General features: G+C 56.1%; 2 protein-coding genes across 5 annotated transcripts in view; one reads left to right on the top strand and one right to left on the bottom strand.

Annotated features, from left to right (window-relative positions):
- Nucleotides 1-6,104, bottom strand: part of INSYN2A (inhibitory synaptic factor 2A) — a 45,209-nt gene extending 39,105 nt beyond the window's left edge. For both annotated transcript variants that reach the window (XM_016148237.2, XM_016148236.2), the window contains exon 1: nt 5,574-6,104. The gene's annotated coding sequence lies outside the window, so the exon portion shown is untranslated. The remainder of the gene's footprint in view (nt 1-5,573) is intronic.
- Nucleotides 1-14,420, top strand: part of DOCK1 (dedicator of cytokinesis 1) — a 326,782-nt gene that overhangs the window by 183,300 nt on the left and 129,062 nt on the right. The gene's annotated exons all lie outside the window — the stretch shown is intronic.

Consider the following 14,420-nt stretch of genomic DNA (forward strand, 5'->3'; position numbering starts at 1 on the left):
TCCTTCTTTGAAAATGCAACGTCTACCCAAGTGAATTTTTACCAAAGGAAACTCTGAGGCCGAGTTTGCTGGTAGAAAAAGCTCAAATCTTTGATACCTTTTTATTTCTAAACACTGAGAGGCCGGATGGAAGGATCGTCCATCTCTAGAATCCGTCTCCCTTTCTACTACCTTCTCGTCGTATTTCCTGTTGATTTCTACTAGGGAAAAGAAATACAACTTGAAATGAAAGAGAAAAACTGTTGTCAAATCCGCATTTCCTGAAGATCTAGCAAAATCATTGTCTCGGTGTATTAATAGCCTCACTAAATATTTATTAGGAACCCGTTATTGGATAGGATGATCCTTAGTCCTTCCAAAACCTCGTGTTGTGAATCCCTTGGACCATTTTCCTCCTCTTTGAAAGTATTTCTCACGGAAGTGCTGTAAGTTAGAGATGATGAAGAAATCATCTTAAAAATGATGTTTCCAGTTAAAAACTCAAACTCGGATTTCTAGTAGCAACCGTCTCGTCCCCCGAATCCCACTGGCTCCCCGACTGCTCTGCTTCTCACGCCACCCGCCACCACCCGGCCTGCCTGGCCCGTCACCTCTGAGTCCCTCTTCACGTAGCCACGTGACAAAGATCTGCCACCCGGGATGTCTCTCTCACAGCTGCCCCAGTCACCCTGGCTTGGTACCAGGTAATTCCCCTTGTCACACTCTGTCGACTGGTCTCCAGGTCCTCTTCTGTAGCTATCAAGCCTTAACCTTCTAGAAACGTGTGTTATTGTTCAAAACGTTCAGCAGTTACCCACCGCCAGGGAACGGAGACCCTTCCCCCTGCCGAGTCCTCCTCGAACTGGCTTCGAGCTGCTTCTGCGGTTTCCAGCGGCCACCCCTGAGCCTCGCCCCGAGTCACTCCTCACCGTCTCCGTACATCCTCTGCTCTGCGTGTCTGACCTCTGGGCTCACGCCCCAGGATTCCAGGGTGCTGGGCTTGGGCGCCCCGTCTCAGCCCTCGTCTCGGCCGGAGCCTCACGTCTTCCTGGGAGCCCCCCAAGCACGCCCTTCGTCCTGTCCCGAGTCTCCCTCCTGCCGCCCCCCGCCCTTCCCGGCTCGGAGCTTCCTGAGGCCCGCTTGCGTTGCTCCGCAGCCCCCCGCGCGTGGCCGCGGCCTCTGTGGCTGCATGGTACGCCTCCGCAGGCCGCAGGGTCCCGTCTGGACGGAGCCGGCGGCAGAGCGGTCTCCCTTCCCGGGGCGCGCTTCCCCGTCCCCCCGCACTTCGAGGATGCTAACATGGCTCACTACAACGGCAAGCAGGTCCCATGAAGCAAAATGCAGATATGATGAGGTGTTTCGACTGTGACCGCTAAGGACGTGGGCAAGTGACAGACACAGGATACGTCCCAGGACAACAAGCAGCGCGGGGAGACCCACGTCACCAGTGAAACGACCCAGAAACCCAAAGACCGGTCAGTGTCAGTAAGGTGGGCGGGGCATACGTGGACCTCCATGGCGGGTCCTCAGCGGAGCAGCTGAAACGAGGCCCCCAGGCCGCACCCCCTTCCCTCTCCCTCCGGCGTGTGTGTGTGTGGGGGGGCAGCAGCGTCCACTCCCGGGCTGCTCATAGCATCTCCGGCCTCCCAGCCGCCTCGTGTCTCTCACATGCTGTAGTTCACTGCATTTCACTTGATGCCCGAGGCTAGATTATTAAGGATTGCATTGGAATTTTCCGTAATAACTGCACTATAATCTTTGGCCAGCGTGTTCCCTGCTGTTAAGCTTTTTAGTTGTTGTTGTTAAAGTTTCTTCATCCCTGTTACGGCTCTGGCGACACGTCTCCGGCAGACCCATGCCGCGCCAGTGTCGCCCCTCTCTGGTCTCTTCCGCTCAGACTTCGTAACGGCGAGATGGCGTGGCAAGGAGCAGGCCTGCGGGCGTTCGGCGCTCTGAACAGTCCGTGTAGTACCCCGTCAGGGCACAGTGTTCACGAACGGTGACTTTGGAGATGGTTCTTCCCAAGTCCCTTTGAAGTTCTGTATTAGCCAAAGGCCTGTGGTTTAGAAACATGATTCCTTCTCGTCCCTAGCATCAGCTTTTCTGTATTCTGGATCGTTTCCTCTCGGTCCCAGTCGGAGGTGGGACCGTGCACTCGGCAGAGACACAGAGCTATCAGGTTAGAGTGCTTTGCTTTTATTGAGATCAGCAGTGTGCCACGCGATAACGTCTTTGTCCACGTCACAGTCCCTGGACTCACTCATTTCGGCGTGGATGGCGTCTGCAGTACTCGTGACTGAGGCTCCCCCTGAACGTCCCGGTGGCTCATGGCAGAAGAGCCTCCTGAAAGGGTTTTTCTATCAGGAATTGAATTCGGGACCAGGACATGTCTCTGAATTTATAGTTTTTCTTAGTCTGAGAGGCAAGCTTCTTTGTTGCTTGGCGACGCCTTAGGACCTCGGGAACAGATACAGCATCGTACCTGGTCCAAAGGCTCGAACCCGTGCTCTGTAGGGCTTCCTGTTTAACATGAGCTGACATCTAAGCAACTGGCTCCTGGCAGGGTCCTGACGACACGATACCAAACCTCTATTCTCTCCTGAATGCATGAGAAAAGTGTACTTCTAAAATAAGCTGATTTAAAAGGTATAGCGTTTTACTACGTTCGTGTTACAGGTTAGCTCAAATATTGGATAAAGACTTATCCAAATGTTTGTCTGCGAGTTTCATGGTAATAAAAGTGTTGTCGTGTAATATCAATCATATTAAATTTTGCTTTAAAATATTAAAGTCATTCCATAATGTTATGAAATATTAAAATCAAATATGTGAGGAGACTGCAAAGGATCCGCTTCATAAATTATGTCAGCTAATTCCGGGGTGAGGAACGAGGGCCCAGGGGGACCACGGTGTGGGAGGGCTGTGGTCCCTCCGTCACGGAGCCAGTTTTGTCTGGGGAGTCTTAATAACTGCATTCTCCAGATGATTGTGGGTTGCCTCAAATATGCATAATTTGTGTGGTCTTTTGGGTGCCACCGACTGGTCGGGCAGCGGCCTTGACATGGACCTGCTCGGCTGTCTGGCGGGCGGCCCAAAGCTTTGCAATAAGACACCCCCGGCGACCCCGTCGCTGCCGTCCTGAATCGATGCCCCCCGGTAGGAACTCCGCTCCGTGGCCTGGCTGCCGTTTCTTCATCGTTATGCCCCGGGAAGCAGCCTGTAATCTGCTGCTCACACAAGAGGGTTCAGGAGCTGTTTGTCCAAATGAGCCTGCCGTGGGTGAGGGCAGGCGAGAGCATACAAATGTCTGGCTGAGCACACACATCTGTCCAGCTGCTCCACTGCGGTCCACTGTCAGTCCTGAGGATCGTTTTTATTTTCTGACTGTTGCTTCCCGTGGGTGGGAGTCTTCCCGGTACACGGATGCTTTGCATGCACGAGTCTGTATTTACCTATTTACTTAATTTCTTTTTCCCTACGGAGGGAGAAACAAAAGACAAACATTCCCCATCCTGCCCTGGGGAAACCAGTTGTGGCAGAAGAGAGAAGCCCCCGCACAGAGTAAGCCAGCGTCCGGCCTCACATGGGGCTTCCGGAAGCTCTCCGTACAGACACGGAGCCTTCCAGCCTTTGCCTCGTTAGCCTGTTTCTTAACCAGCAGTGGGGCTTCTCTACAGGATCACGGGCCTGATTTAAGTAAAAGCCCAAAGTCTTAATCACAACAGTAAAAAATGGAGTCGTGGCCACTGTAGTAAGTTTAAAGACATACTTTGCTTTTCAAGGGCATCCTGTCTTTAAGTGGAGGTCTTTCATTTAGCTAAAGAAATTAAACCGAATCATTCTATCTTGAAGGAAATGATGAATTTAGTGAAGTGAAGAAAAGCTCAAACTCTGTCGCTGACATAATTTATGCAAAATCATGCAATTAGCGGTAGCTGTGCTAGACGATTTTTCCTCCAAACGCGCCTCTAATAAAACCACCATGAGTAGCAGTGCCATCTAATGTAAGTAGTAAACACGGATAGTAAATCATTAATATCTGGTGAGGCATGCAGATGGCAGGACTTGCATTCCTCCTCGGAGCTGCTTCTGCACGTTTGCTAATCATTCTTGCACACACACACAAAATGGCAAAGATAAATGTGAACTTTGCTTTGAAAAGTACCGTTTAACAGGACGCGAATGTAGGAACCAGCACAGTGCGAACGGTGGAGACCTGCGCTTCCCTCCCCCCGCTTACTTTCTGCTCCATCTGTAGCATAAGCTAAATAAGGTTAAAGCCTGTTCCTACGGATAGTACTCTCTGGGAATGGCCCAGGTCAGGTGACTGGGTGGTATTTTTCAATCAAGTCCCCAGTGCTGTAACCTTGACAGTCCCCCACTGGCAAAGGGAAAGGTGGCCAGCCCTCCAGCCACGCCGCGGCATGGGAAACCCGGCAGGCGCCCCGGCCTCAGCCGCGGCCAGTCTGAGCTGAAGGCTTGAGGAATGATCGCGTGGGCGCCTGGCCAAGGCAGGGCCGGCCCAAAGTTCCTTCCCACTCTGCCCAGCTCACCTCAGCGCGCTTCCGCAGAATTTAAGCACCTAAGCAGACAAGGTCACATTAAACTGCTCTGCTGAGCCTCCTGGCTCAGGGGCCCGACCTGGCTTCCGGTCCCCAGGCGCAGACCTGCAGCAGGAGAGGGGTCAGGGCCGGAGTCCTGCTCTCAGGATGAGCCACACACCCATTTTCTCCCCTGTTTACTCCAGAGGCGCCTCCCCCCGCCCCCACACTCCTGGCCTCCCCCCATCTCGCTAGGTCCATCTCCCTGTGGCATGTTTTTGGGGCCGTAGAACGCCGAGGTCACAGGGACAGGCTCTTTATCTGAGCGATATAGACACGGCCGGCAACCCTGAGCATGAACCAGCAAGACGCAGACTCTCGCTCTTGACTTTGGGCTTGAGGCACTGCCAGGGACCCCGGCGGCCGCGGGCTCCCCGCTCCCTCCCGCCAGCCGGCTCGCTAGGTCCGCAGCACCGGTCGGAGTCGCACGCCTGAGCCGGGCTGACTCCGGACGCCGAGCCGGGCCCGCAGCCCCGGGAACGGGCCGACCCGCGCGAGCCTGGGCGCCACGGCGGGAGCCGGCGCTTCACGTGGGCGTCCGCCTTCGCTCCCGCTCGCGCCGGCTTCGCGGCCGGAGCCGGGCCCCGCGGCTCGGACGTGTCCCCCCGCCCCCCGAACTTAATCAGCCCCACTTGCCCGTTCGCTTTAGTTTGGAAAATACTTAGAAACCTCCAAACGTGCGGAGACACGGCCGCCCCCGGGTCCCTCCCGCGCCGCCCGGCCGGGCTGTCGGGCGCTCGCGAGGCCGTGGCGTGGGTCGGGAGCCGACCTCGCCGCCGCCGCGCTCGCCCCTGGCCGTCGCCAAAGTTGCCGGACGCCGCTCGGCGACCCCATCGCGCCAGACGCGGTTGCGTAACCTGGACCCCCGCCCCCGCTCGAGCGCGCCCGGCCCGCCGCCCCCGGACACGGCAGGTCCTGGCCCCGGGAGCCGCCGACCCCCGCGGGCGCGAGCGCCGGAGCCGGACGGGAGCGGGGCGCGCGGGGCTGGCTTACCTTCGCTGCTTACAGGCAAGTGGAGGTCGGCGCGGCGCCCGGCGCGGGCATGTCTCGCCGCGGACGCGGCACGGAGCGCCCCGGGCAGGGCATCCGCGGCGAGGCTCGCCGGGCTCGCGCAGCGGAGGGCTCGGCCCCGGGGACCCGGCCGGCTGCGCGCCCGCCGCCCGCCCCCTCCACGGCCGCCGGCCCGGCCCGCCCGGCCCGGCCGTGCCCCGCGCCGCGGCTCGCGTCGCCCCGGCCCGGCTCAGCGAGGCGCGCGGGGAGGCAGCGGCGCGGCCGGCTCCGGGGACGCCCGCGCGCTCGCTCGCTCGCGGCGCGGCGGAGCCAGCCCCAGCCGCCCGGCTTCGTGCTCCTCCGATGTCCTCATTTACTGCAATTGTCTTCGGCGAGAGGTGGGAGCCGGGCGGGAGGCGCGGGCGGGGCGGGGGCGGGCGCGGGGGGAAGTCCTTGCCGCCGCCCCCGCGACCCAGCGACTCCTCGGAGCCCGGCGGGCGGCCGCGGGAGAGGGAGAGGGCTCGGGAGCCGCGCGCCCGCCGCCCGTGCGCCCGGCCGGCGGCGAGGCGGGCGGAGCCCCGGGCGGGCGGGGGCGGCGGCGGCGGGGGCGGCGCGGGTGGGGGATCCGGAGGGAGCGGAGGCGCCCCCGCCCGCCGACGCCGGAGCCCGGGCTGGAGGCGGCGGTGGGAAGAGCCGCCGGCGGCCGCCGCCAGCGCGCGGGGCTCCGCCGCGGCGCGTGCTCGGGGTCTCCGGGCTGCAGGCGGCGCTGCGCCGCCGGGAACTTGTTGAGTCTACCCCGGAGCCGCCTCTGGAGCCGCTGGAGGGCGGGGGCCCTGCGTCTCTCCAGGGAGGGGTCGCCGGGGACCTGGGGCCCCGACCGTCCGTTGTGCCTGCCGGCCCGGCCCGGTGCAGCTCTGGAACCAGGAGCGCGCGGCCCGGGGGCGCCTGCCCCCTCACCCGCAGGTCGCCGTAGAGGCCGAGGTCAAGGGCGAGTGTTCCTGCTGAGCCCATCCCAGGGTCAGCCCGTCAGTGGTCAGCTGTGTGTGATCTGAGGACCAACATGGGAGTGCCCGCCAGCTCGGCCGCCCGCTGGCATTTCGGAGGAGGCTGGAGCCGGCGCCACCGCTCCTCCTAAGCCGCCCCTCCCCAGAACCCCCCCCACCCCACCCCCAGCGCGCACACCGCCTACCTGCAGATGTCGCGGGGCTCTCGCTGGCTCTGTTTCAGGGCAAAGTTACGCTCACTTGGGGAGGAAGAGATCTAAGATGCGAGAGGAGCGACACCCCCTTGCGCCCCTCCACCGCCCAGATCCACCAATGAGTAGGTCGTCTGAGCTGGAAGCAGCTAGCCGGGTGGCCTCTCTGGTTCCTGACAGGCCCTGGCGCCTGGGCCTGGAACCAAGCAGCCAGCCGGCCACAGGTCTGTGGCTTCGTAAATATTCTCAGTCTTGCGGCTTGAAGTTTATTCTCTTTGGACATGCTTGAAGGAAGCCACATTCATTAGTTTGAATATTTTTGAGAAAGGACAGAGAAATAGGGAACCCAAAGACAGCAAGGCAGGCTTTGAGGAAAGAATTGGGAGGACAGGTGGGAAGTCCTCTCACTCACGCACCTCTTCAGACACAGCTGCAGGTGCGCACACTGGCGCCGGCCCCTCCCCCCGCCCCGGCACCAGCCCTGTGCCTGGGACGAGCTGTTGCCTGGTCTCTGTGTTTGATCTGAACTGAGCCTAGTACTGTGCGTTGTGTACTGACTCTTCGTTATAAATGACTTTACACGAAATGCTTTATTCTCTATATGCAGGTCCTTGGGGTAATGTGTCCAGATATTTTAGGAAAAAAAAAATCTAAGTTTTTTTCCTTTCTCCTCGTACCTGTCAGCATCCCTGGGGACACAATTCTGCAATCCTCGGGCAACCCGGTAGGCCCAGAAGGGGAGTCCCGAACCTGCGGGTTCAAACTCTGCCCACTGGTTCTGTTTCTTATCCCTTCTTAACCCGGATCCCGTAAGTCTAATTTATAGACTGTTTTTTTTCTCTAGCTGGCTCTTGACACTGGTAGGAGCCGGCTGGGGCGACATGATTCCATTCATCATGATCTTAGGTGAAGTGTTAGCGGCCTGGACGCCTACCCCTCTGCTCTGCCTGGAAGGGAACCGATGTGGGGTCGTGTAGGGCTTGGGGACGGTTAATGCCAGGTGGGAGGGGTCACGAGCCCTGTCACTGCTGTGGGCTCAGTAACTCTCCCAGTGGTCGGGGGACTTTCTGTAAATCTTACTTCACTGCTAATCCGTAAAGTCGAAACCTGGCTTCCATCTCTTAAACACGCCACCGTCCGCGAAGCTGCCCGGCAGGACTGAAACTGTGCTGGTGGTGCGGACAGCTGCATTTTTAGGGGCCCTGAGTGAAAACAGGTAAACGCGACCGTGTGCACAGCAGGACAGAGCAGACCCGCAGGTGGCAGTGTGAGCCGGTCAGAGGATGGCTCCAGGGACAATGTCCACAGGACATGTGGTTCTAGGAAGAAAACGAAAAACCGATTGGAAGGTCAGGAAGCCCCACGTATACAAATAAGGGTGTTTAACTGAACTTCTTAGTATCAGGACTACTTTTCGTTGCTCGATTATCTGTGGTGGTTTTTCTGGGTCTGTTACAATCGTTCGTTTCCCCCATTTTTTGAAATAAGAAACTGCTTGTCTATTGTAGTACTTAATTGCAAGTCTTCAGCTTACCGATGAAAACTCGTTTCACCATACCTTTAGCTGTGAAGAGATATTCCGCATGGGTGAGGTTGATGGGTCGTCATGCTCTAATCTTTAAGGGAAACTCTCTGCTGGGAGCTGGGCTGGGGGGCTACAGGAAAGGCCCCCCTTGTCATGCCCACAACCTCCTCCCCTCTCCCCATTGCATTATTTTTTATGGATGAGATGTGTGCACGTTTTTAGGGTCTAGAATGAATCATTATGTTCAGTTTTCTCAGCCAAAGAGTTTAAGTTGGTAGAAAGTAGATTCATTTTAGGAATCAGTTGGGTAAAAATTGGTTTCTCACATTTTGCTTCAAAGTTTTGCTGCAAAAAAAAAAATGGACTTGCAAAAGGAAAAATAGCTACTTTTAATGTGGGATTTCCCAAAAGCAGAAGCACCTACAGAATTAAAAATAGAAAAAGGTACAAGATGGACGACTTAGGAAAACATCCGAGTCTCTTCTTTTGCCTTCTTCTCGGGAGTGTGCGGGGATTTGCAGCCTTAGATTAGTAAATTTTGAGGTCTCCATTTTCACATTAAAAAAGACAAGAAGGTACAAGTCAGAGCTGATAATAATGGTTTTGTCCATCTGACTTTCATATCGGAAGTAAGTCAGATGTCTGTCAACAGTAGAATGGGTAAAAATGTCTCGGTTTGTTCACACAGTGGGGTACTACACAGCAGAGCAGAGGGGCTCACTGCTGGTGCATGCAGCGACATGCATGGTGCTCACACATGCCACGCAGAAGCAGCCAGACTCTGTTCAAATGAAGTCCCAGATTGTGGCAGAGTGATCGGCGGCGGTGAACGTTGGAGGGGTGGGCACCTTTGGGCGTACTAACCGCGCAGGTCCCCAGTACCTTCTGTGGCCTCGATCGTTCTGTGCCTTGCACTAGGGGGCTGCAGAGTTGTGCACATACAGAAAACGCTGTCGTCCCCAGCACGCCTTCCTTCATCTGGACGTCTCCACTGCGTGTTGGCACGGAGCACCTGCACCGTGCTCCCCGGGAAGTCATCCCTTTACACGAACCAGCTCGTCAGTCAGCGACAATGATTTGCATGGGCCGAAGCCACTTCCTCTCCGAATCCCAAGCTGGGAGGGCAGAGGGGTGTCCGCAGCCTGGCTCCACCGCTAGGGGACGCTCAGTGGAACGTCCTTTTTTGGGACGCTGCCGAGGACACCTGCCTGGCTTGTGGGGCCAGCCGTGAAAGAGCTGATAGAGTTCACATTGGAAGTGACTTTTCTGCCTCATCCCATAAGGTCCTAAAGGGACGTCGGCTGAGCCTCGGTCATGAGCGCCTTTGCCTAGAGGTCTGCGAGGAGCCCTCGGGGTCACTCCCTGAGTCGCGTTCCGCGCACGCGTTTACCGGCGGCCCTCTGGACTGCCTGAGCTGGGTCCCCCGGCTGCGCCAAGCACCTGCCCGTGGTTCCTGCTTCCTCCTGCTGAGGAATGGAGCTGAGCTTCCTGAGCGCGGCCCCTGCGTGCTCCAGGGATGCTCCCCAGCCCCAGCGTCTGCCCTCGCAAGACGAGTGACCAGAGATGTCTCTCGGCCTGGAAAGCAGTGGCTTGGACAAGCTGCACGTGACGCAGACAAGTCGAACTCTCCACCTTCCTATCGCGTAAGCTGATGCCTCTGGAGGAAATGGAGCGGTTTCCTTTCTAGAGGGAAGGAAGCTGGCCCCAGCGCTTCCTTAAGAGTCACACCACCCAGGCAGCGATATCTTAGAAAGGACGAAGGCTGGGCGCGGGCCCTGGCTCCCTTGCCGCCTCCCCTCCGCCCTCCCCTGCCGTAGGCGAGTGTGCGACCTTCACGGCCAGTCTTCCCGGGGGAGCCTGTGGGGTTTCTCATTGTTCACCTTCCATCTCCACCTTGGGTTCCACACCTGGGGGGAGACGGGGGTTGGGGGGAGGAGGAGGTGGAACCCTCCCTCCGCACTCCGCTCCTCCACAAGTCCGGCTCGGCGGCCTTGGCGGCCTTGGCCCGCCTTCGTCGCATGCCTGCAGAATGCCAGGCCCCGGGCACCCTGCGCGGCGTCTCCTGGCCTCGCAGGACGACCGCGAGATACTTTGCGGCTCTCGCCCTCGCAGAGGAAGAGAAGTTCCGTGACTCCTCCACGGTCACACGGCTCGGGCGTGATCGAGCCCAGATTCGAATCCGGTTCTGTCGGATGCCCCAGGGCCCCACTGCCCCGCTCAGGCCGCTCGCTCATCCTGACAGGAACTCGGGATTCGATTCGCCTGAGAACGCGCGTTACGATCCGGCCTTGCTCTGAGCTGCGTGCGCCACGCCCACGTCACGGTCCTCTGCGAGGAGTGACGTCGCCCCGCGGGATCCTCTCGTGGTGCTCACCTGGCCCCCGGCAGCACCAGGGGCCCCTTGTCCAGGCTGGACCACACCCCTCCAGCCTCTGGTGGCGTCAGCGTGGCTCTCGCGGGGGACGGATTCGGACCCCGGCGCCACCTGCTGGCGGCAGGCCCTCGCGAAGCGTGTCCTCTGTCCACGCGTTCTGCGCTTGGTCAGCCAGGCGTCACTTCTTCGCTGGTCAGTCATGCTGTGAACGGTCCCTGGGCCAGCGATGCACCGTCACCGCGTCACGTTCGAAGGGCACCTCGCGCTTCTCCGGCACCACCTCCGTGAAGTCATCGCGTAGCAGCCATCACACTAATCCAGCACAATAAGTATTCCCGCAGTGCCACGGGCAGCCAGGTCAGAGGCTTCCGTGGTCAGGTGTAATGACCTTGTGTTACCGGGGTCGTCTAAGCATCCCCAGTGACCCGTCGGCGCCCTCGTCACCTGACTTGGGATGTATTTGCTGAATAGCGCGGGTCATAGATGACGTGGCAGCAAGCGACGTTTTTAAGTGCAAGTTCCAAATGGGAAGAGTATGGAAGTTTAAAAAAAAAATCTCTCGTTATGTTCGATGGCCTCTAAGGTCACACACAGATTTTCAGTTCCAAGTTTTTCATAAACATTTTTTTTTCCCTCGTATTATTGAATCCTGGGAGAATTAAAGCCGTCATCACTTTTTGCCAGTGGCTGGCAGATCTGCGCGTCTCCAATTTGCCTGATTTGTGTGTTGGCAAACGCCGATCACTGATTTGTGTGTTGGCAAACGCCGATCACTGCCCGCGGGGCCCCCTTCGGGGTCCCCGTCCCATAACCCTTACACGTGGGTGCCTTTCACGAAGGCGGGAGTGACCATCAAAACTGCCTCTCGGCACTTCCTTCCACAATCTTAGTTGCTTCCAGGAGTCTCAAAGAAAAAAGCAGGACATTTTGTTTTTAAATGTTGTTTTTAAACGTATTTATTCTTTCTTTTTAAAAATGTGTTTTTCATGAAATCCAGTGTCCACAGGATCCAATTCGTATGGTTAGAAGGTGGTGCACGCGGTCACCAGTACGAGGGTGTCTCCGTGATCCCCGAGATCTCCCCGCCACCACCGCGGGAAGGAGGCCTCGGGTGGGCCCCGACCCTGCTCGGTCGGCACAGGGAGGCGCACGTGCCCACCTCATGGCTTTCGTTCCAGGGAGGGAGGCGAATCCAGGGAGCTTTTCCTCGGTTGTGTTCATCGTTTGGCTATTTCAGTGGATTAAAGGAAGAAACTTGAAAATCAGTATGTTTTAAAAAAAAAATAACTGGAAGTATAAATTTGGAAACTGAATCACCAAAAAGATGAAGCAGCTTTATTAGAGAAATCAGTTACTCGGTGCACAGTTTCAAGGAGATCTTAATTCACTTTACGTGTGCTCGCAACACGAACCCCAAACACTGGTTTCAGAACCAGTGAAGGGGTCGGGCAGCAAAGCAGTAAATGAGGTGCTCAGGGCTGGGGAGGGTGGGGCCCCACAGGGCCGCGCGTGGCCGCAGCTCATGTGTCCCCATGACGAGTGATTTGTCCCCTCCTAGACCACCTCGCAGTTGACATCCCTGTGCCCGTCTGAGTGCGGATGGCCGCCCGCATCCCATTCGATCAGCATGGGCAAACGCGAAATTACCTTTTATCAGGCTGCCTTGGGCCGTGAGCGTCCTGCCCCGGAGTTCTAGTAGAAGACGAAATTTATTGATGATTTACTGTGTCACTGAATCCAAGTATGGAAATGAAGAAATTTCTTCTAACAAGTACTTTTTCAACCCCTTCCCAGCGGAGTAAATATTGTCACATGAAATTGCTGATGATACTTCCGTGTCCCTTAAAATAAGACCTGTGACTCATTCACACCATGAAAATAGTTAAGAGACAACGTCTTCACCTGCAGATTCATGAGTTCTTGGCTCTTTCCCTTTTGGTCCCCGGGTGTTAATGAACGTTTTCACTTCTGGGGCCTTGTCTGCTGCTGTCTCCAGCACGGACTAGGAGTGAGGGGCCTAGCTGCATGGTCGGGCCCCGGGTCTCAGCCCTGGGAATTCCACGTTCAGCCTCTGCGGGTCACTGGCGAATCGCAGGAATTCGACTTGATCCTGTAGACACCGTCTCGTGAGAAATAGGGTCTGCAGATGAAAGCCGTGTCCCGTGCGTGGTATCCACTCCCCCCGCCCCTCCCCCCCAGGTCGCCTAAGTGGACCAAGGCAGGTGCCCACAGCATAGAGCCTTTGGCTTTCTCAGGAAACCGTTCCTTTTCTACCTTAGGTGTGAGAACTCATTTGTTGAGTTCTCGCTTTTTCCACGGAAGCTCGTGCCTCATTTCCTTAAAGGACACTTTAAAAACGTTGCTGAAGATAGGATGCATATGACAAGTTTTGAAACGTGGCTGATGTTCTCCATGAAATTTAAATGAGCTCTGCTAACGCAGAAATAATATCCATATACCACGTAAAATGCAAAGATCTCCCGTGGATTTTGCTATTTACTTCTTGACAAGCATGCATAATCCCTACATTTGAATACTGAACAGAATCATATTTTTAAAAGAGTTATTCACCCATGGGTGTAAATCGGTCCAGGCAAACTCCTTGTGAAAGCAGGCTTTAAACTGATGGCTTTCACATTACCAAATGCTCATTTTAATTAAGGCTGCCTTCAAATAACCTATCTCTCACGCACTGAGAGGGACTCAAGTTGTCAAAACTTACTTAACACGTGATTTTCCCGAGATGTGTCTTTTGCATCAAGTGTAATTTCCCGCATATTCTTGCATAGTATGTGCACGCAGGAATACACATAAACCCTGACAATTTCCCAAATTGTTTACGGTGGAATTCTCTACGTGTTCCGTGGGTTAGGCAGTCGACGTGATTTGGGCCGTCGTAGCAGAACGTCAGTACGTTTGATCGCTGAAGTCCCCCTCTGCCTGCTGGGTGGCAGTTACGCACTAGAAACCACAGGTGAGAAAATGCAGGGCCAGGCACTGTGCTAGGAACGGTACACCTCTCTCTCTTTTCATGCCCTCAGGAATGGTGTGAGGAAATGCTAATGTGTCCGGATGGCCTTGTGGAAGGTTCTTTGCCTACACCACTTCTCAAACTTGTAGTCAATCAGGACTCACAAATCAACTCTTCTTTGTGCCTCGATAGGTCTTGTCCGATTTGATTTGGGTTATCCATGTTTTTACGCTAGCCACCCGAATAGAAATAGACTTCCTGGCTTATTCAGTATTCTCTTGAGAATGTATGCCAGTTTCTTCCGGATAAATGAAAAGTCTGGCGTCTCAGGTCTTATTCTCCACAAAGTGCGGGCAGGTTTGGGGTATAGTCGCTAATGCATCAACTATTTCATGGGGAGATAGAAAAACACAACTGCCTTTACTGTCAGGTCGTAGCCAGCTGACTCGGTGTCTGCCGGGCAGCTCTTCTCCGCTGTCCATGGTTCTGGAGCGTTCTGAGAACTAGCTCCGTGAGCCTAGGCACTGTGATCGGCGCTGTTTGTTAAGTGAGGAAAGATACGCAGAGCAGTCAACAAATGACTGAGTCTGTCCGGAATGTTACAGAGAAACTGCCACTGAGAGGTTGTGGGTGGTTAATAATCAACTCAGAAATACCAGGTCACGGTTGCGTTCCAGTGAGCACGAGGTGGGTGTGTTTCGGCCTTGTTCGTTCTTAGCGTGTGTCTGTGCAAACCTGTTACGCTTTTGGAAGACTGAGAGTGCTGTTCCTTTTTCCCAAGAAGG

Source organism: Rousettus aegyptiacus, unplaced genomic scaffold, assembly GCF_014176215.1.
Source record: "Rousettus aegyptiacus isolate mRouAeg1 unplaced genomic scaffold, mRouAeg1.p scaffold_m13_p_6, whole genome shotgun sequence".
NCBI lineage: Eukaryota > Metazoa > Chordata > Mammalia > Chiroptera > Pteropodidae > Rousettus > Rousettus aegyptiacus.